General features: G+C 36.0%; 1 protein-coding gene across 1 annotated transcript in view; it reads left to right on the top strand.

Moving 5' to 3' along the window:
- The first annotated feature begins 10,405 nt into the window (after positions 1 to 10,405).
- CNGA1 (cyclic nucleotide gated channel subunit alpha 1) overlaps positions 10,406 to 23,272 on the top strand; it is a 31,172-nt gene continuing 18,305 nt past the window's right edge. Inside the window, exon 1 of the mRNA XM_007115206.2 lies at positions 10,406 to 10,582. The gene's annotated coding sequence lies outside the window, so the exon portion shown is untranslated. The remainder of the gene's footprint in view (positions 10,583 to 23,272) is intronic.

Below are 23,272 nucleotides of genomic sequence, written 5' to 3' on the forward strand. Positions count from 1 at the left end.
GCTGGGCCCGTGAGCCATGGCCGCTGAGCCTGCGCGTCCAGAGCCTGTGCTCTGCAACGGGAGAGGCCACAACAGTGAGAGGCCCGCGTACCGCAAGAAAAAAAAAATTTTAAATTTTCCTTGTGATTTTTTTCTTCGGTACATGGGTTATTTAGGAATGTGTTACTTGATTTGCAAATATTTGGTGATTTTCCAGATATCCTTCTGTTATTGATTTATAATTTAATTCTGGCTTTCACACAGAATATATTCTGTATAATAACAGTCCTTTGAAATGTATTGTGATTTGGTTCATGGCCCAGCATATGATCTATCTTGGTGAATGTTCCAAGTGAAATTGAAAAGAATGTTATTCTGTAGTTGTTGGGTATAATGTTTTATAAATGTCAATTAGGTTAAACTGGTAGCTCAAAATCCAGTTTATTACCGATTTTTAAATTTGTTCTATCAGTTGCTGAGAAAGAAGTATTAAGATCACCTGTAATTGTGATTTTGACTATAAATTTAGTGCTGTCAGTTTTTGCTTCAGGAATTTTTGGAGCTTTGTCATTAGGTGCATATACAAGTAGGATTATTGTGTCTTCTTAATGAATTTACATTTTTATCATTATTAAATGTCCCTGTTTATTTTTTAGTAATACTTTTTGATTTGAATTTACTTTGATATTAATTTAGCTAAAACCAACTGTTTTATTATTAGAATTTATATGTTATACCTTTTTCTGCCCCTTTACTTCTAACTTATCTTTGTATTTAAAACTTATTTCTTTTAAATGAAATATAGTTACATTTTACTTTTCTAACCAAGCTGACAATCTTTGCTTTTAATTAGCCTTTATAGTCTGATTACATATTTTGTAATTATTGATGTGGCTGGATTAAAGACTCAAAAATTTCCTTTAACATTTCTTATAGTATAGATTTGCTTGTAGTACTTTCTCTCCATTTTTGTTTGTCTGGGAAAAAAAAGTCTTTATTTTGTCTTTGTTTTTGAAAGCTTTTTCCTTAGTACAGAAGTATAAGTTGATAGTATTTCTTTTCTTACAGCACTTCAAAGATATTGTTCCATTGTATTCTAGCTTACATTGTCTCTATTAGAAGGCTGTGACTATTCATTTGTTTTTTTCCCCACTGTATGTAATGTACCTATTTTTCCCCTCTGGCTGTTAAAAATATTTTTTTTTACCACTTATTTTCAGTAATTGGGCTTTTATTTGACTTGGTGTGATTTTCTTTGTATTTATTCTGTGTGGGTTCTTTGAGATTCTTGAATATGTAGGTTTATACTTTTCATCAAATTTGGAAAACTGTTGGCCATTAGTTCTTCAAATGTTTGTTTTTACCACTTTCCTTCTAGGACACCAGTTATGTTGAGCCATTTAATATAGTCTCTGATGTTTTATCTCTTGCTTCAGTTTGGTCAGCTTTTATTGATATGTCTTCAAGTTTACTGAGCCTATCTTCTGTGTTCTTTATTCCACTGAATAGACATCTGATGAATTTTTCATTTCAGATAGTCTAATTTTAACTTCTGAAAGTTCCCTTTGTTATTTTTCATGTCTTTCATATTTGTTTATTCATTATGTACATTTTATTTTAAATTCCTGAACATATTTATGATACATATTTTAAGGTCCTTGTTTTCTAATTCCATCATCTCTGTCATTTCTAGATCTGCAACTATTGAATGGCTTTTCTCCTACTTATAGATCACATTTTTCTGTTTCTTTCTGTGTCTAGTAATTTCTGACTGAGTGCCAAACATTATGAAGTTAAATTGTGAAGTTTTGGGAGTTTTGTTGCCTCCCTAAAAGAGAGAAAGGGAGATGAGTTACTTGGAGATTAGCTGGATCCTTTACAAGTTTGTTTGAAGATTTGTTATGGTAGATGAAAATATCCTTTACACTAGATCTAGTTTAGCGCTACTACTAAAGTGTGGCTTTCCTGTGTACTCTATTAATGCCTGGGTGTTCAGTGAGATCTCTCCATGCTGACAGGTAGAAACTTGACTATATCCATGGTCTGTGTGAACTCTGGGAATTATTTAACATTTAGTTCCCTGGCAGTTTTTCACCGCCCAGGCTGTGGGGTTCCAGCCTAGGCATGTGCAGTATTCCACCAAAGACTTGAAAAGACCCCTCTGCAGACTTTTGGAGCTCTTTCTCTACACAGCTTCCTCCTCTCTAGTACTCTGCTCTGCAAATTCTAGCTACTTTGGTCTCCAAGATCATGTTTCTGACTCCTCAACTGAGCAAGACTGTAGGGCTCTGCTTGGTTTCTTACGCCACAGTTCATACATTGCCTCTGAGCAGGGTTCAACTCATTTTTTCGCCGTCTCTCAAGTATCACACTCCTGTGCTGCCTGTTGCCCAATATTTTGAAGACAATTGTTTCATATATTTTGCTCATTTTGGAGTCAAGCTACTTTTTCATGAGCAAAAGCTAAGTCCACAGTTCAGGTGATTGGTGAGAGCCTAATGCAATGTTTGAACATGATATTTAAAATTCATGATTTATTTCTGAATCTAAGCATCATTTTGTGAGTTGTATTGATAAACAAACAGTACAAAGTTTCTCCACATAGAAATTAATAAAAAAAACTATGATGACTTAAGTGTTATCTAACTTGGCACCACTGTCAATAGAACACAACCCCCTCTCTGTGATAGATTCCTGCCCTACTCTGAATCCTTCTGAGCCCTTCTGTATTTAATTATATTGCTTAACTAGAAATTTGATACTCTAACAGTGAATTATTAATTAATTAATAATGAACTCCAGGAACTATCTCTCAGTAAATAATATCTTAATTGTTATCATAGTTGAGGTTCTGATTTGTTCTAGACCTCTGGGAAGAGTTTTATGTAGATTATCTCAATTACCATAAACTGATAAAAAGGATCCCTACCATTATACCCATGAAAAAAACAGAGGCCCAAGACCTCAATACTGTTGCTAATTGGCAGAGCCAGGGTGCAAGTCTATATTAGCTTAACTCCAAAGTCTATTAACTTTTCAATATTCCAAGCAGCTGTTAGCATCAGGTGCTAAAATTCCATTACTCAGCTTCTTCTAGACATATAAGAGAATTAATCAAAATTCTGTCAGTTTTTAAGGTCAGTTAAATTCAGACATAATAATACATATTTTATTTATTTTAAATTGCATAATAATTTATGAAGAGTCTTGTAATTTCAGTTACAATAGCAAGATGATAACTTGGTATGTGCAATTCTTAGGGGTAGGACTGTGGCTATGTAGGTTCTAAAATTCTGTTTTATTTATTCATTCAGTGGGTCTGGTTTTACAGATTGGATGCTTATAATCTGTAATTAGTGTGTTTTCTCCCTGTAAATAAATCTACCTGAGAAGCTAAATTATAATTAAGGAGTTAGTTTGCTCATTAGCAGAAATCTAGCCATACATTGAGCACCTCATTTGTGGAAGACAGTTTACTATATTATATATATATATATATTTATATATTTATATATATATATAATGTAATATACATGTATATATTTGTGTGTTTCAAAGCTTTTGTTTATTTTTTATTGAAGTATACTTGATTTACAATGTTGCTCCAATCTCTGTGGTACAGCAAAGTGACTCAGTTATACACATATAGACATTCTTTTTTTTTAATATTCTCTTCCATTATGGTTTATCACAGGATATTGAATATAGTTCCCTGCACTATAGAGTAAGACCTTGTTTTTAGATAGATCTTTTAACTAAGAAATAGAGTTTTTTTGTTTTTTTTTTCATTTTTGAAAATTGAAGTATAGTTGATTTACAATGTTCCAGGCTTACAGCAAAGCGATTGTTTTATATATATATATGTGTGTATATATCTTCTTTTTCAGATGTTTTTCCATTATAGGTTATTATAATATATTGAATATAGTTCCTTGTGTTATACAGTAGGTTCTTGTTGTTTAGCTCTTTTGTATATAGTAGTGTGTGTCTGTTAATCCTAAATTCCTAGTTAATCCCTCCCCCGCTTCCTCTCTAGTAACCAGAAGTTTATTTTCTATTTCTGTTTTGTAAATAAATTCATTTGTATCAGGCTTTCAGATCCCACACGTAAGTGATATCACATGATAAGAAATAGAGAAGTTTTATAACTTGCCATATAGGTAACATAGCTAGCAAGTGGAAGAGCTGGAATTTGAACCAAAGTGTGTCTAACATCCTAAGCTGATATTCCTGACTGTTAAGCTAGACTGCTTCTCATAGTGAGTGATCTTATGGACACTCCCAACCCCGCTGCCTGGCATGTAACACTACCCATTATTTTTTTCTTAACTGAATAAGAACAACAGCATTTTCTCAATCTTGCACATTTTACATATTTTGGACTCTGAGTTTACTAAATAAAGAAGAGTTAACAGGTACTTAATAAATGTATATTAAATTTGTATATTGATACATATTAGCTATTTGGGGGAGGCAAATTGATGGAAATCATGGATCATCTCAGAAAAGAACATTTTCCTGTATATACCAAATCATGTTACAGTATCATGGGGTCCTGGACCCCCAAATTCTGCCAATGGAATTTGTTCGAGAACCTTTGCATTCAAAGGGCAGTGGAAGGCAGTTCTACTGTTTATCTCTTTATCAGTATTGCTACTTTCAGAACTATACAGCCTCCACTTCCTCTTGCTGGAATCCCGATTAATAAAGTAAGTACAGGTACAAGAAAATACATAAGTTTTTCATCCATCCATTTCAGTATTTCTGAGGCACTGACACGCACTAATGCCTTATTTTCCAAACAGAACCCCCCATGTCCCTCTATCGCCATCATGTTCTTCTTGGTGTCCTTCCTATCTCATTAAATTGCAACCTCTTCTTTAGTTGCTTAGGTCTAAAAAAATCTAAAGTCAACCTTGACTCCACTCTTTCACTCACAGCCCACATCCAATCAATCGGCAAATCTTATTGCCTCTATCTTAAAAATATATCCCCTTCCCATCACCTCCACTTCTGCCATCCTGGTCTGCACCATTGCCATCTCTCACTGAATTGCTCTGATAGCCTCCTAACTGTTCTCCACATGATCTGTCCTCTAAGACCTTAACTCCTACCCCTCCTGCCCTTGCTTCCTCTAACTTAGCCACCTGGCCTCCTTGATGTTCTTTAAATACTGGAAGCACAGTCCTGTCTTTGGGCTTGGCACATGTTTTCTTACCAGGCAGGATCTTCCCCCCAGGACTGGGCATGACCAGCTCTGTGCCTACCTTGAGGTCTCTGCTAGATGGGATCTTCCCTGAATACCCCATCTAAAACAGTCCTGCCCCACCCCCACACCATTCTCTATCACCCTGCCTTGTTTTATCATATTACTACTCACCGTCTGGCTTCTTCTGTGTTTACTGCTTTGTTTATTCTCTTTCCTACCCCATTAGAATGTATACTTCATGAGGGCAGGAACTTAGTTACATCTACTATTGACTTCTCAGTGCTTAGATGGGAGCCTGGCAGTGAATATCTGTTGAATGAATGACTATGCATGGCATTGAGCTAGACACTGGAGATACAGTAATAAACAACACAGACACAGTCCCTGCCCTCGTGGAGTTTACAGTTCTTATAGGGGAGACAGACATTAAACAATGACTTACATGAGATTTAATTATTATGGTTATAAGTGCTGAGGAGGCATCATTGACCACTCTGACTGCAGGTCTTGGTGTGCTGGAAGACAGACTATCAAATATTTAATAATTTAGGACCAAGAGCCAGAATCCCTTGAATCACACAATTTTTGAAATGAAAATACAAAAGAATCAATGTCATGCAAATGAGCATCTATAGTTAGAGGCAGTTTAAATAGGATTATAAAGATTTAGAGGGAGCTGACAAAGCAAGGCCGGGAACCAGACTAAAAGTAGCCTACTAACCAGATAATCCAGTGTGGCTATGTTCTTTCTATCAGTCAAGGTTACTGCAGGTCCCAGGAAAAGAAATCCATTGATAGATAGACTGGGTCAAGCTAATCATACTTTGAAGGGGAAAACAAAACAAAATTAAACATACTCTTACCCTTTTAAACTTGGGTAAATCAGAAAAATATCCTAGTATGTGTGTTGTATATAAAAAACAACATTTTTACTTACCTTCAATTTCAGCAAAGAGATAATTTTCCCCCGAAAGTTTTCTCGCCCACCTCCTTTCCTCCCCGAATCTTAGGGCTCCTTGTATGTGCTTCCTCAGCTCTTAATCACGCTGTGTTGTAAGCATCTCTTCCTTTGCCTGTCTCCCTCCTGTGTATAATCTTTAAGGAAAGGGCTCGTGTGTGCTCACAGACCTTAGAACAGCGCCGAGCACAGTGTGGTGCTGGGGATTTATATGTTGAATGAGTTCTATGCCTTTCTGAAGGATTATTATTTCACATTGTTAAGTACTCTACACAGAAAACACAGACTTACATTTAAAAAAAACAGAAATGAATTATTTCATTTGGTCACTCTGCTAGAATTATATAATAAATGATTTAGAAACAAGGCATAAATAATGGCTCTGTATCTTTACCTGTTAGTTATTTAATAGCCACATGTACCTGGCTATCAAAAGTTCAGTTGCAACATGTTGAATACAGGTAAGGCCTAAACAATATGCTGAAAAGCTCCAGTTTAGAGGAAAGTGAAAGGAAGAGAGAGCACATTATTGTGTCCTCTTGTATCATATGCTATAATTTGCTCCATTTTGCCTCACAAACACCTACTGAGGGAGGTTTTATATTTCCATTTTACAGGTAAGGAAATTGAGGCTCAGAAAGGTTAAATCATTTTTCCAAGACTACACAACTAATAAGCGTCATCCCGACAATCAAAAATATTCAGTTCATCCTTAATTACAGTTTTGGAATGGGAAAAGTACATGAAGGAAGTGTGAGAGCTAGTAAGAGAAGGTGCATTCGAGATAAAACAAATGAGTCATTCCAAAGAGGTGAAGAGTTTCCTGAGTGTTTGTGTGTGATTCATTGGGGGAAGAGCTGTTTTATAATGGCCAGTTCTATGAAGTTTTATGAGGTCACCAGGAGTTAAGTTGGCAGGAGGAAGAAAGGTTATTAGAATTATTGCTCCAACTCTTTTATTTAATTCATTGAATCATTTAAGAGAGTTTCAAACAACGAGCAATCCATGATGAAATGAATATCCTACGGCTGTATGTGGGAGCGAGTTCCTAATCTTGTCATCTTGTTTTATCTTTAGGTATATTTGTTTTAGTTACGTCTTTCGTGTATGAGGTAAGACTAGAAAGAGATTGCTCTAAATAACGCTAGTATACTTCCTAACCATAAAATGTATTTTCTTTCTTTCTTTCTTTCTTTTTTTTGGCTGCACCACGTGGCTTGTGGGATCTTAGTTCCCCAACCAGGGATCGAACCTGGGCCTTCGGCAGTGAAAGCACAGAGTCTTCACCACTGGACCACCAGGGAATTTCCAAGAACATGTATTTTCAACTTTTAAAAGAAAACATGCAAATTTATGACAGTAAACTAATTATTGTAAAATAAAGCTTAACTCTGCTATTTGTCTTCTAAAAATTATGGTAATAGTCACTTATCAAGTGTTTACCATGCTTTAGGAAGTGTAATAAATTCTTCATATTACTCTATCTCATTTTAATCCTCAGAACAGATCTGCAAGATATTATCATGTCCATTCCATGGCGACTGAAACCGAGGCCCAGGAGGCTCACTACAATGCTCCAAGTCCCAGAGCTAGTGAACGATGGGGCTGAGGTTCAAACCTGGCCTGTGACTCCAAAACCTCCTCATATAAACCTAGCATGGTGTCACAGAAACCACGCCACCGAAAGGTAGGTGGCCATAGTTGGTATGAGAGAGGCAGAGGTAAAGTGAACATTGAGTTTAAGAACAAAAGGGTCTTTCATTTTAGACAACAAGTATAATTTTCTGAAAACCCTTACTTCCAGGAAGTAATATCTAACTAAGTATATTAAGGAGGTCCACAGAGGGTCTGAGTACTTTCATGAATGATAGATGCCAATTAGGTGATTAAGGAGCATTTAAAATATTTCAAGGAGAAAAGTTCTTAGATGTGAAGAACATAACATGAAACGTAATAATAAAATCTATCAGTTTTGAGCACTTACGTGCAAGTAATGTGCTAAAGGGTTTACAGGTGTGACCAACTTATAGATGAGAAATTGAATCACAGTTGGTGAGAAACAACAGTGTTTCTCATGTATAGTGCTCTTTGCTGTTGCTGTTAGAGACATGTTGCTAAAATGGGTGACTTGACCTGATTTTTCATGTTCTTAGCTTCCCGATCACTAAGGCAGTGTGGTGCTCTGGGGTTAGATAGGCCTTGGTTTAGGGTTGCCGGATAAAAAACCAGAACACCCAGTTAGATTTGAATTTCAAAAGAACGTCAAATATTTTAGCATAAGCTTGTCTTGTGCAATATTTGGGACGCGCTTATATTGTATTTTTATTGGCTAAATCTGGCAACCCTATCTGGGTGTGAATCATAGCTAACTGACACTATACTAGCCATTGTTACCTTCAGTAAATGACTTCATCTCCCACCCTTCATTTCCTCCTCTATAAAATGAAATAGATACCGTATCACAGTTTTAGGATTTAAATCATTTATTTAGCATTGAGAAAAATTAAATTCCTTCCTGTCTTGAGAATTTCTCTTTGTCTGTCTATTCATCACTTATTTTCCTTTACACCTCTGATTTTAACATTTATCACCATTTCGTGCTTTTTGAAATATTTACAAGTAATTTCATAGAGATGGGTTTAAGGTCCAGAAATATTACTCAGAGCAAGTGGCTTATTTTCCTAAGCAGATTATGTAACTCTGCTTAAAGAGGAGCATAATATAATGAGACTGACACAATAACGTTTTAGCATAAAGGTAAATTGTGACACAAGTGGCCACATTGGTTAGTTTGGAGGAAGTTTACAATGCGTGATTTATCAAAAACACACACACTAGTAGCTTAAAGGGTTGTGTTTAACTACAACATTGCAAAAAACTAAATCAAAATAGTGTATTTGGTAAAATATTGATTGATGAGTGAAAGAATTGAAAGAAGTCAACAAATTACAAGTGAATTACACTTATTTAACTTTATAAAGTCAAACAGGTTAACACAGATTTTCTGGAAATTATATTGGCAATACAAATTTAAAGTAATAAGAATGATAATACACTTTAACCTAGTAATCTCATTTCTAAGAAAATAGTAAATAATCACAGGTGTACGTAACAATTTAAGAATAAGAACATTCATTTTGAAATGAACCAGAGGAAATATCCAATGACAAGAAAATCAATCAATAAATCATGGAATAATGGAATATGATAGAATATTATGCAGTCTTAACAAGCATGCTTTAGATTGATATTTAGCAATATAAAAATGGAAATAAATGAAATCAGAATTACTTTATTTGAAAACTATATGGGTACAGTTATATTTATACGTGTATAAACCAAAATGTTAATATTGATTATCTCAGAATGGTAAAAATGTACGTTTTATTTTCTTCCTTTCTGTATTGTCCAAATTTTATGAAGCATGCTTTATTTTATAACTAGAAATAAAATATTATTTTTAAAATTCTGGAACCCAAAAGCCAATTTTCTGAAATTACTCAGTACTCTGCTAATTTTCTTTGCCAGGCGTCTTGGGTATCTCCTCTTTTGAGAGCTTACTAGCCCCACTGGAATCTGAAGCCGTTTAACTGAGGCAGTAAACGTTACTGCGTTGTTCGGTGGCTAATAAATCACAAAAAAAAGTTTTGTGAGTATATACACTGTCAAATATTTCATTAAAAATTCTGAGGGAAATTTACTTTTAGGTCATTAGAATAACATTTAGACAGGGACTGGCATATCTTAATGTTTTTTGCACATCTAAAGTATGACATTCTTTCAGGGAAGCTCAGACTCATCCTATTTTATTTCTGACCAGATATGTTTCAGACATGCAGTTCTTCCACAAAACACACAGTAAACAGACCAATGAATAAATAAGTGCACCCTATTTATATTTCAGTGGTTTTTATGATGATGGCACTGTATTTAAAAATTTAGGCACTCTTTGTAAAAACCTAGATAATTCTTCCCAGATTGTAACGCTGGGTGAATTGAAAATATAACTTCAATAAAATTCATCCGTCAATAGTACCTTTGGTTAAGTTTACTTGCAATTTGCTAAGAGGTGTAGTTCTGAGAAAACCCCTTTTATCCGTAACTCTCACACATATTAATAAGCTTGGGCTGTAGCCAAGGATAATGGCGATTTGCTGTTATTTTCATCTGTATATAAATCCGCAAATCCAATACCGACTCATGAAAATCCTCCTTGGTCACTGCCACAGAACTGTTTCTTTCCTTGGGAATGATTAATGAAACTAGCCGTTTGTACATCTTTAAAAAAAGGAAAAAGATCAGCATATTTATTATTTAAAAAAATTAGGACCTCGATTTTGACAATGTTCAGATTTACACTATATCCCTGTTTGTTTAGGATACACCACTGACTTACATTTCTAGAAGATACAGATATATTGCTTAAGCAACCAAAGGTAAGAACTCAGTGGTAATTACAATTGTATTTTCACATATGTTTATACCTCTGTTTTGATTCATTAAAGCATCAGCATTTGCTTTGTTTTTCACGTTACATGCTTTCTAGTTACAGCTGATGGTTGTATTTTTATTGATTTCTCTGTATTTTTGACATAAATGAATATTCTACTAAATACAGGTTTCGTTAAAGACGCTATTTTAGTTAAAACTAACAATAAATAAGGCCTGGCGATATGGTTCTGCTAATCTGAATATCACAACATAGTAAATACTACCTTTCTGCAAGTTTCAAGTTCATTTTTTTAAAACTGAAGTATAGTTGATTTACAATGTGTTGATTTACATATATGTGTGTGTATATCTATCTATCTATCTATCTATCTATATATATATATGTATTCTTTTTCAGATTCTTTTTCATTATGGGCTATTACAAGATATTAAATATAGTTCTCTGTGCTATACAGTAGGTCCTTGTTGTTTATCTTCACGTTCATTTTTAGAAGTCAAAACAATACCTTTGGCAGATGTGTCTTTCCCCAAAGGAAGTATCATATGCTAGGTTTTCTTTCTCTTTAAAATATTTGAAGGTAGAACACTGTCAAATTCATATAAATCTTCACAAAAAATTAACTCCTGAAAATATGAGCTCCAACTCATTGGAGACACTTAAGAACTTCTCAAGTGTTAGGTACTTTATAAGCATTATTATAACAACCTGCACACCCCCTTTTAGAGATAAGTGGTCTAAGGAGGTTTAATGGCTCCCTCAAGGCAACATATTCATATTATGTGATGGAGCCAGAATTTAAATCACCTTGCCTTCTTTTATTTCCCCATGATAAGCATGTATATTTTAATTAGATTGTTAAAAACTTATCAATTACTTGACAGTTTTATTTTTATACATTCAAAAACTGCTCTTTATCATTTTTGTTGTGGCAGGATTACAGGATTTTAAATATTTGTGATTTCATTCTATATCAGAGGGTTAGACATTATTAAATCAAGCTTTTAGAATGTTCCTACTGATAAAGACATATCTTATAATTGGCTTTTCACTTTTTGACCTTTTCTGTTTATATATCCCTGAATCAATTTGTTCTACTATATTCATTCTTCCACTTAACATTCTTTCTATAAACGTTATTCACTCATGTCTTTGTTAGATGAAGCAGGCAGACAAAAGAGAATGGGGGGGTGGTAAGCATCAGGGTGTTAACTGTCAATAAAAGACCTAATAGTTGTTGACTGCACTTTATAGCCCATAGAGAATGCACCCTCTTTACTCTACTCTTGGAGGATTTATAAATATTGATCACAAAAATAATCTCAATAAGGCAAAAAAGTGTACATTCTCTGGTCACAGTCAAATAAAGTTAGAAATTAATAAATAAAGTTTAAATTAAGAACCCGACCCTTAGAAATAAAAAAAAAAATGGTGGGGGGAGAAATAAAAAATAACTCTTTAGCTGAAAATAATAGCAAAACAGCTATTGCAAATCTTTCTCTTTTTCATGGAGGTAATTTTTTAAGCTATGAAGTTTAACAGTGCTGAAAACTTAAAAGTTTGGATGAAATAGATGATTTTCTGCATAAACAGATGTCTAAGTTTAAATTAAAAATTAAATCGATTAAAAATTATGGACATTTTAAAAGCGGGTCCAAAAACTACCTCCAAAAAGCCACTGTACCTTAAATATTTTTTAGTCGTTAATTTATTCAACAAAGATTTTATTTAGTACCTGCTCTGTGCCGGTGATTGTCTTGGACAGAAACTTTGCTTTGTTTCCTACTGTGTCCCCATCAATAGGTCAAAGGGATAAATCCACATAATGCCAGAGGCTTTCACCTAAGGTAAGAGTGTGTGGGAATTAGGCTGTCATATTTTAAGTTTTGGCTATGGCGCTAATAAACAGCTGGTACGTTCCTACATTCCCTTAAAGGAAAGACAGCATGTACCTTCCCATCAGCAGACGACCACCGTGCCAAGATCTTGAACTATGATAATATAGATACTCTATAGTGTGGAACAAGTGCTTATAATTACACCTAATAGTTCTCAAATGTTACAAATGTTGCGAATCAACTTAGCTTTAACGATTCATTTAGCTTTAGCTGATGAAAGGTAACTGGTGAAGTTTAACATATATTCTTGATGAAATAGCAAATTAGTAATAAAAGAAAACTTCCTTAAGACAATAAAGAAAATTTATCTGAAATCAGTGGGCAAAATAGGAGGCATTCTAGAGACGGAAACAAGCGAAGGATATAATATCTATTATTTAACAGCGTTCTATAACTTCTACTCAACACAATGAAATAAGAAAAAGAAACAAGATATACAATTTGAAGAGATAAAATTCTCATTGCCTGTGGATATATTATTGTTTACCTAGAAAATGCAAATGGATCAATTTAAAACTATTAAAACTAAAGTTCAATAAGGTGATAGGCTACAAAATATATAAATTAATAGCTCTCCCATAAATTAATAGCAACTAGTTAGACAATATAATAAAAAAGATCTTATTTATAAATACAAAATTTAAATACATCGAATACATTTAACTAGAAATGTACATAGCTTATTTAATGAAAATTATAAAGACTTACAAAGTCTACTTACAAAGTAGACTTTAAAAGCCATCAGTAAATGGGGAGACGTCACTTGTCAGATGATTAAATATTTTAATATACTAAGTATGTTGATTCTCCCCAAATTAATCCATAAATCTAATGAAATCTCTTTTTAAAGCACATTGTTTTCTTGGGAACTTGATAAAATTATTCTAAAGGCAATTGGGACTAATAAATGTGCACATTGTACTGTTATCGCAATCGAAATTTAAATGTGATCATTAAAATCATGATGGAGTGTAGATGTTTATTTTTTGAGAGTAGTGTTTGTGCAATAAAATAAATAAGTAAAGCAAAACATTTTTGGATGTTTCTTATGAGCCAGGCATTATGTAAGGTGCTGGAAACATAAAAATCAGAGCTCATTGGTACCTGCTCTCAAGTCTGGTGGGAAAGACACTGATAATTGGATCATGATAATATAGTGGGTCGGTGCACTCATGATAAGTGCTCCATATTATGTGAGTGCCGAGGGGAAGCCACAAGCACCCAGGCATCCTAATCCCAGCCATTAGAAATATTTGCTTTTTTCTTCATCCCTGACCTTCCTCACATGCTGTTTCTTCTGCTAAGAATGCTCATTTCCTCTACTACCTTAGCAAAGGTAGTACTCATCCTTCAAAACTCTGTTACATATTCCCTGCTTTGGAAAGCTTTTCATGAATCTCCCAACTCCACAGAGTTGGCCTTTGTACACATAAAATTGTCATATTGAATTTGTATTACTTACAGTGTTCTCTTGTTAACTTCTTTAGGGCTGGAATCCTGTCTTAGCATTCCATCCTTCCTCTTTTCTTCCTCGCCTTCACACTGCAGCAAGCTACATGACACATAGCACATGCTCAACAAGTACTGAGAAGCAAAAATATTAATTTTTTTTAATGCAGAATACAATTTATTCTACTTTCTACTTCAAAGTCACAGAAATGACATCCATATAATTATAACAGCTACTCTACATTTTCAAGTTCTCAATCCAAACATATAGATTAGGACAGGTCACTTTATTGCTGGCAGCATTCATGGAAGGGCCAGTTTCCTCATCAAAAGACAAAATAAATTTGATTGGGAGCCAGGCAGTGCCATACTCACACATCAGCAGAATTATGGAAGTAAAGGAGCAATCCTTTTTTTTTCCTTTTTAGAGTAGCAAAGGAATAATATAAGATAGTCTGACTTTGAGCAGCCCCACATGAGAGTGCATAAAAATATTAATTAAGGATTGGATTATGTTATCTTCAAATTGTTTCAAGTAAAAATACCAGCACTTTTAATGTGTTCTTTTGGGCATAAGATATAGATTTGTAAGAAAAGCAGGAAAAAAATTATCCTAACTTTCAAATACTCATTGTGACTGACAAAATTTCTGTGTTATTAGAGTCCAGGGGACTTCCAGTGCTGGGTTCTAAGTATTTATTTGTCTTTTAATATGTTTACTCACCTTTACTGTTTCCATCAAAAGTTTGTATTTGCTTTGTCCCAGGGTATATAAAGAGAAAAAGAAAGTTCTCTGCCCTTAGGAAGCTTAGAGAAAAATTGGGAAAGTGGGACATTCATATGCAAACATAGATGTAAGTACAAGGAAGTAAATGCTTATGGCTAATGGAATGATTTCAAATATGGTCAGTACATATAATGGATGGTAAAATCACAATAGATTTTATGGAAGATGGAACCCTAAGTTAGACTTTCCCAAAAGACTTCTTATCAGCATGCATTTCCTGAGAAATTCCATTATGGAACAAATATTTGAGTGAGGTACCCTAACATAAAAGGCAAGGAAACCTTCAGGTAATCAGAATTTATTAATTTTTATGGTCAATTTTTAGAATTCAGAATACTTCTGATTCAATGGGGAAAGTGGGAAGGATAATGCATTAAGGCTTCCACCCATTGTGGAAAGTCTTCATTCTTACCCTTGATTAGTATAACATATTGATTCTAGAGAAGACTTTCTTCAATGATGTAGGGTCTTGCAATGCCCCAGGGCTATAATATATATGATTTTATTGTTATAATCAATACTTTAAATTTATTTGAAAAATTTTCCTAGTTCTGGTCACTAGGAATGGAGTAGCAATTTTTGTTCTTATGATGCTTACTTTTTCTGGCATTTAAATCACTCTGTTATATCACCGTGTTTTCTTGTAAAATGTTTTGACTAAGGAAAGGAGTCTGGAACATATATTTGGTTATTCGATGATTTTGTTAATCGCCTTTTGATTAACTGAGATTTTGCTTAATGATGGCTGCTTTGTAAATTTTCTGTAGATTGTAAATGTAGATTGTGATGATAATGGCTATGATAATAATGACCTCCTTAGTGAAATTGTTCTTTCTGAGAAAGTGTTGTGTTTTCTCTGTAGGTTGATAACAATTGGCTTAACAGCCCGGACCCATCCTTGTGTTTGCTATGGCCACACATAGCAACAGTATTGGGTCAGTTCTATTTTAGTCTTCATGAGAATTACAGTTTGCTTGTGATCGTCTACCGATAATAATTAAATAGTTGCTTTGACAGATTTGACTTCTCAAAGTGATAGTTCAAGGAGGGAGGGGTTAAAGAAAGATTATTTTAAGCATGTTAGCTCTCTTTGTCTCCATAAGAAAGATGATGGTTGTCTCTCTCTCTCTGAGCTTGGAGGTTATATAACAACATCATCAACTTGCATTTGTATAAATCTTCACAGCCTTCAATATTGCTTTGTGTATATTTTTCATTAGCTCCCCATAGAGAATCGTTATAGTAGGCAGGGCAGGTATTAGCATCTCCCCCTTACAGAAGAGGAAACTGAAGCTCGGAAAGATCTCTGTCAAGGTCTCGCTGGCAATTTGGTGAAGAGCTGGGGTCAGAACCTAAGTGTCTGCCAAGCAGGAGATGGTTGTTTTCAGGCACTGGCCACCTCTCTGTTGCAGAGCCAGCAAAGCCTGTTCTGGATGGTTAGACAGCTCTGGGAGCATTGTTAAATAGTAAGAAATAACCTTAGCTCTGCAGTTGGATACTGAGATTGGGCAAGGACTGGAAAACTTTATTTTAAAGCAAAAATGCAGACATTAATTATTTTTGCTACTAAACAAAATCCCATTTAAAATACTACCTTTTTTTCTCATTAAAAAATAAATTAGGAGAAAATACAGAAGAATACAACGAAGAATGCAAAAATGATGATTCCCATCACGAAAAACTTAACGTTTAACATTAAAGTGTTTATCCTTTCCATGCACATATGCACAATTTTTAATAAAACAATATGATGCTATAAATAATGCTTAACAATCTGCTTTTTCTGCTTAACGGTATATTACAAAGATTTCTAGAAGTTGTTAAATAATGTTCTTTTGAAGAAAAATAACAAAATTTATCCTTTTATTATAAAATTAATTTGTGTTCATTGTATAAAATTCAAACAACACAGAGATCTAGCCTCCAGAGGTAACTATTATTTACAGTTTACTGCATATTGTTCTGTACTTTTTTATGAGGCCTGAATTTTACTGGTTGCATCGGCAGATTAGAGTACCTTCTTTAAAAAAGCTTTACACTAATGGAGAAGAGAGCATCATTTATCTTAAAAAAGTATATATTTACCTATTAGTGTCAATATAACAAATAATGTATAAATACCAAGTATATCATTTATCCAATCTTTTGGGACATTCACAAAGAATTCTACTCCAGGAAGCACCAATACACAGGAATCCTCATACATGTCGAATCATCTTTGGCTATCTTCAAATAATTAAGTGGTGTGCGTGCTCTGAGCTGTGTAATACACAACTGTCTTTGTTTAAAGATGATGCTTTAAAGTCTGTGAACTCTGCCAGCCTTGCCAGCTGAATTCCTCAGTTCAGTTATCAGTTTTATCCAGAAGTAGTTCACTGCTTGGGTGACATAATACAGTCCATTATGACTCACAACATAGTTGTGATGATAATTAAATGAGAATATAGAAGTTAGATTGCCTTGTACGCCATACACTGGTAAACAAATATTTGTTGCTAAATGATTTAAGGGATTTACATGTTAGTAACGTACAAGAATGGCATTAGTAGATCGCAGAATCTTATGCTTAATTCAGAAAGGTAAAATTAAATTGCAATTAATAGAGGACCAGGGGTACATATTCCCTTAGGGGTAATAATAATGCCTGACAATAGCAGGCATTAAATATGTGTTGAATGGGTGAAAGAACTCAACTAAAAAAAAAAATGGACCAAGAATATGCACTTCTTTCTTAAAAATTAATTAATTAATTTATTTATTTTTGGCTGTGTTGGGTCTTCATTGCTGCACGTGGGCTTTCTCTAGTTGCGGTGAGCGGGGGCTACTCTTCGTTGCGGTGCGCAGGCTTCTCATTGTCGTGGCTTCTCTTGTTGCCGAGCATGGGCTATAGGTGTGCAGGCTCGGTAGTTGTGGCATGTGGGCTCAGTAGTTGTGGCTCGCGGGCTCTAGAGCTCAAGCTCAGTAGTTGTGGCGCATGGGCTTAGCTGCTCCGCGGCATGGGGGATCTTCCCGGGCCAGGGATTGAACCCGTGTCCCCTGCATTGGCAGGCGGATTCTCAACCACTGCGCCACCAGGGAAGCCTGAGAATATAAACTTCTAATTCACAAAGAAGAAATCCAAATAACTAATAAACACATGAGAGTTTGTCCAACTTCATTAGTAAATGCAAATCAAAAGCCATAGTGCAAAGAAATTTGTCTCATCAAACTGGGGAAAAAAACCCTAAAATCTGACAATATTAAGGGTCGGTCCAGGTGTGGGGGAAATATTATACCTGTATAGAGGTCACAGAATGTAAAATGATACACAACCTTGGGCAGCAATTTGGCTGGCTCTCATAAACTGAAACTAGAATTTGCAGTTCCACTTTTGGATGTAGACATAAGGACCACTCTTGTACAAGTGTCTAAAGAGACATGCAAAGGATTTTTATTGCAGCACTGCTCATAATAGCAAAAAAAACTGGAAAGAACCAATCTTTCATTAATAGAAAGAGGAAGGACAAATAGAAAAAAGGAACAAAATATGATACATATATGTTACAATGTTAACAAACAATATTATAAAATAAAATGGCTCTATGTATATATTAGCATAGATCATTTTCAAAACATAATTTTGAGTGAAAAAGCAAGTTGCAGAATTATACACAGGGGAAGATACTGCTTTACACACTTAAACAGCATGTCCCAAACTATGCATTGGTTATGGATGCTTATGTAAGTATGTAAAAGGGTGGAATGGGCTGGAAGGATACACATCAAACTTACAGTAGTGATTGCTTCTGGGTAGAGGGTAGACAAGGCTGGAACTGGGAAGTGGCAGCTTGATAAAAGGGCTCTAACTTTAGGTATAAAGTTTTATTGTTTTTCACATGCCATCAAACGTAGGGAAGCAAATTTGACAAAAGACAAAAGTTAACGTAAATTCCTGGTGGTAGAAGTATGGATAATATAATTTTTATGCTGTTTTGCATTTTGAAATGGGGGTCACCATGCATATCCACTAAGTCATTAATTTACATCATACAATATTCAGAAAATACAGTATACCCCTTTCTACGCTTATTGCCCAGTCTCATCCATTTCCTTCTTCAGAGGCAGGAAATCTCTGTTACCACTTTCTTGTTGCATCTTTTTCTCTCTCTGCACACACAAACACACATGAATATATTTATATATATATATATATATATCTTTTTTTTCCTATGTATGGTAATGTACTGTATCTAAGAACTTTTAATACCTGTTCATCTAGAAGTATTTTGTTATTTTTAATGACTATATAGTATTTCATCCTGTCTTTTTGGAAGGAATAAATGCGGAGGAAGAAAGTGAGAGGGAGGGAGCAAGGGAGATCAGGACTCCGTTGCAGAAGAAAGGGTAATAATAATTAAGTAGACAATGGTGAAATCTTGAAGGTTCTAGAACAAGAATATGATAGTATATGCTCCTTAAGAAGATTAATTTGGGAGTACTTTGCAGGATGAATTGGAGGGTGGGTGAGGCTGGGGATGAATAAATCAGGTAACAGACTTAGTCAAAGATAAGAGGTAACAAGCACCTAACAAACTTTAATGATAATTAAATGAAAAAGTGGGAGTGTAGGCAGAGCAATTGCAAAATAGGGTACGTTAAGACTCGACAGAGTGACTGGGTGGGAAGGAAAGAGTTAAAGATAATGAACTCCAAGTTTTCAGTGAATTAAGTACATGAAAGAACAGTGATTCTACAACCAGAAATAGCCAAGTCAGGAAGAAGAGCTGGTTTGACAGGGAAAGAAGTGAAAGTCCATTTTCAGACACACTGGACACAGGGCTCTGAAGTGGCTGCTTCAGAAAGTAAATGAAAGGAGCTTGGCTAATAGGAGGTATTCAAAATGTTTGCAGTGAATTAATGAATGAAATACAGTATAGGAGCCAAGGAAGGTGGTCAGGGCTGCTTATGTGAAATTGGGAGATACCTGCATCGAAGTGAAGGTAGAACTTTATGGAAGAAAATGGGTGAAAGTACGATCCTGTTTGTTTCTCAGCAGTGCAGGATGTTGAATGTGGGACTGTGCATATTACTAATTTCTATGTACTATGTGGTCCTACTACTATAAATGGAAGGACACAGTGGAACAAATTGTTGGGGCAGAGTGCTGGGGCACTCTGGCGCTTTGGCAGTCTAGAACTTATTACTGATTGGTGAAAAAGTGAGATCCATATCCATGCCACCTTTCTAGTGGCTGCAGTGTCCTTACAGTCCTGACTCGCTGCACCAGGGTTTTATGGGTTGGGAGAAAGTGATAAACAGAGGAAGTGGGGAAGGAGACTTTAAAAAAGAGGTTGGAGTAGTAGCAAAGCAGAGATGATTTGTGTGGGTTTTTTTTTTTTTTTTTTTTTTCGCGCAGGCTCAGCGGCCATGGCTCACGGGCGCAGCCGCTCCGCGGCATGTGGGATCTTCCCGGACCGGAGCACGAACCCGTGTCCCCTGCATCGCCAGGCGGACTCTCAACCACTGCGCCACCAGGGAAGCCCAGCAGAGATGATTTGGATTCATTTCCTCATCATTTCCACCCCTGCTCCCTTTGACCTGCATTAATTCATTTACTCATTCATTCTTTCCACAAACATAATTGGGTATTTGCTAGGTTCAATGCACTGTTCTTAAAGCTCAGGATATATATGAATGAAACACAAAACAAAAAGTAGCCCTTCTCTTAGAGTGGTCAGTCTAGTGAAATTACAGGAAAATCCTTTCTGGTATTTTTCCTAAGGCTAATAGTGGATTCAGAATTTCTACACAGTAAGGGCTTAGGGCAGCCATCTGGTGATCATTAGAAACTTATTTTAAAGCTATTTTTATTTACCAATCAACTGGTTTTTTTGTTTTTTTTTTAAAGTATATTATTTGGGGGTGGCTTGGGCTCCTCAAGGATATCACTGGAAGTTAAAACCTCCAAGACCACCCTTTTGCTTAAGTCAATGTTTTAAGACACGCTTTTTGAGTTTATATCACTGCATTGTAAATAATTGACTGAATCCAAAAAGCACACTTCTGTGGAGAAGCCCGCACTGATAGGAATGAAGCAGGGACAAACAAGTGTTACTTGGGGCCGTTGGTGACTGAGTTCCTATATCACGCCTTTTCTGAGCAGTGCAGGAAAGAGCTTGAGCTTTGCAACCTGTTTGTGCATACCAGTGTGGTCACATGACCCTGGGCAAATCCTTTACCCTCTCTGAGCTTCATATCTTCCCCTGTGAAATGGAGAAGATAAAGCCATGCTTCAGATTCTTAGGTGAATTAAATATGCTAACCTGATGTAATGCCTGACCTGTAGCAGACTCTCCATAGACATTTCTTACCTTCGTCTCTTTGTTTCTGTGGTCTCAAAGTGAGTAACAGAGGCTGAAAGAGGTGGACTGATGCAGAGAATGGGCGACACATAGAAGTTCTTTCTCACTTGCCTGTTCCCATCCTGCCTAAATCTGTCATACCCAGGTGGGAAGGACTCATGAACACTTCCCAGAGGCGTTCTCCCCGAAGCAATCAGAAATATTTCACTTCAAGTCTGAAGAACTGTTTAGAATTTGGACAGATTCGGATGATGCACAGACTAGGCACACCTGATCCACTTAGAAAGAAGCTGACATTTTCCGACCTCTCAACTGCCTCTTCTAAATCCTTCACTACACCCTTTTCTTTTTCCACTCTCTTCCCACTGGAGCTGGTCTTGGGCATCTGCTGACCTGCCAATTGCTGCTCCACATTCATCAAATAATATGGCACCTACCGTTCAGATGTCCCTTTCCTACTGAGTCCCACTGTTATTCTGGGCAGCCTCCACAGCTATGAAATATGATGCATCCGAGACATCTGAGTCCCTAGCTTCACAAGTTCTTTTCTTCCCTTTGCTTCAGCCTCTCCACCGTGGTCACCTGAGTCCTTGACTCCAAGGTGCTTCACCTCCACAATTGTAACCTCTAGTACAGCATCTTATTTCCTGAACACAGCTTCCTCTGTTTCCAGCTCTTACGCTCTTTCTCACTAAACCTGTTCTTCAACCTTATTGAGATATCTGTCCCCTTGATCTTCAACTTCCTAATAAATCCTTCCTTCCTATCATCCTGTCCCTCCTTCAGCTTAAGGTCTGTGATTTTTAATTCAGATGAGTCTCTCCTTACCTCCTCTGCCCCCTTGTCCCTCCACCCCAACTGCTGACCCCAATCTCAGATCATTCCAGATATCTGCCTTTTGGACTTTTTCCTACGTGAGCTACTAGGCATGGTGAGAGATCACAGCACCGTGTGCACTGTTTCATCAGTTGGGACCCAGGGATACCTGTAATCCTTCCACAGATTCCTACCCCAGCTCTTTTCTGTTGCCTCACCCAATTGGAAAACTGGACATGGCCCCACTTGGAATCCTCCAGGGACTCCTCATCCTTGTTAAGGTAACAGAGCATCCAATGCAGGTAGTGAATCAACCCCTGCCTTCCTCTCCACCTCTTTTCTTGTCATTTACTCACAGAACCATATTCTCCATGATTTGATCTGCTGTGGTTTCCTGAAGGCACCCTGCTCCCTCACGTTTGTTTTTCTGTACTTGCTACTGCTTCTGCCTAGAATGTTGTTCCACGCTGTGGTATGCTGGACAGGTACCTGCTCTTTGTCTAAGATCTCTCTAGCCTTGCCTTTTCAGGAAGCTTTATCTCCGGCTCACTGCAGAGGATTTGGTACATCTCCCCTTGGGTCCCACGGCCCCCCTGGCCTGCCATCTCTGTGTGCTGGAGAGCAGCTGTTTGACCCTCCAGATCCCTTTTCACCCTGTATTGGCTTAAAATGACAGAGATTTATTGTCTCAGTTCTAGAAGCCAGAAGTACCACATCAAGAAACTGGTGAGGCCATGCTCCCTCTGAAGGCACGAGGGAAGAATCTGTTCCACGTCTCTCTTCTAGCTTCTGGTAGCCGCAGATATTCCTTGGTTTGTGGATGCATCACTCGAGTCCTCCATCTCCACCTAGTGTTTTCTTTGTGTATTCCCACAGTCTTCACTCTGTGTCCAAATTTCCCTTTTTTCAGCTATCAAATTTTTCTCATAACGCCATTAAAATAATAATTTTAATATTTCACTAATTTTGAAACAAAGAAAAAATAATCTTTGAAATTGAAGAGGTGACTGACAATTATTAACACTTATTTTAGTTTCTTTTATGGGTCCCAAACCTTTTATTCAGTGTGGTACTCTTGTCTTGTTCCACAATACTAGTTGTGAGCTCTTTAGGGCCATAATCATATTTGGGCTTCTTTCTGACAGCATCTGGCAGAGAACTTTGTACATAGTATTTATTTCTTGAATTGGACATAGACATTCATTTCTTGGAATGTATATGTTTCATTTAAATTTCATTTTCTAAGTATTCATTGCTAACATACAGAAATAAAATGAACTTTTTTACATTGACTATTTGTCATGTGACCTTGCTCAGTTCACTTATTTGTTCTAATATTTTTCTATAGATTTTTTTTTTTTTTTTTTTTTTTTTTTTTTTAATGG

The sequence above is a fragment of the Physeter macrocephalus genome, chromosome 7, assembly GCF_002837175.3.
Source record: "Physeter macrocephalus isolate SW-GA chromosome 7, ASM283717v5, whole genome shotgun sequence".
NCBI lineage: Eukaryota > Metazoa > Chordata > Mammalia > Artiodactyla > Physeteridae > Physeter > Physeter macrocephalus.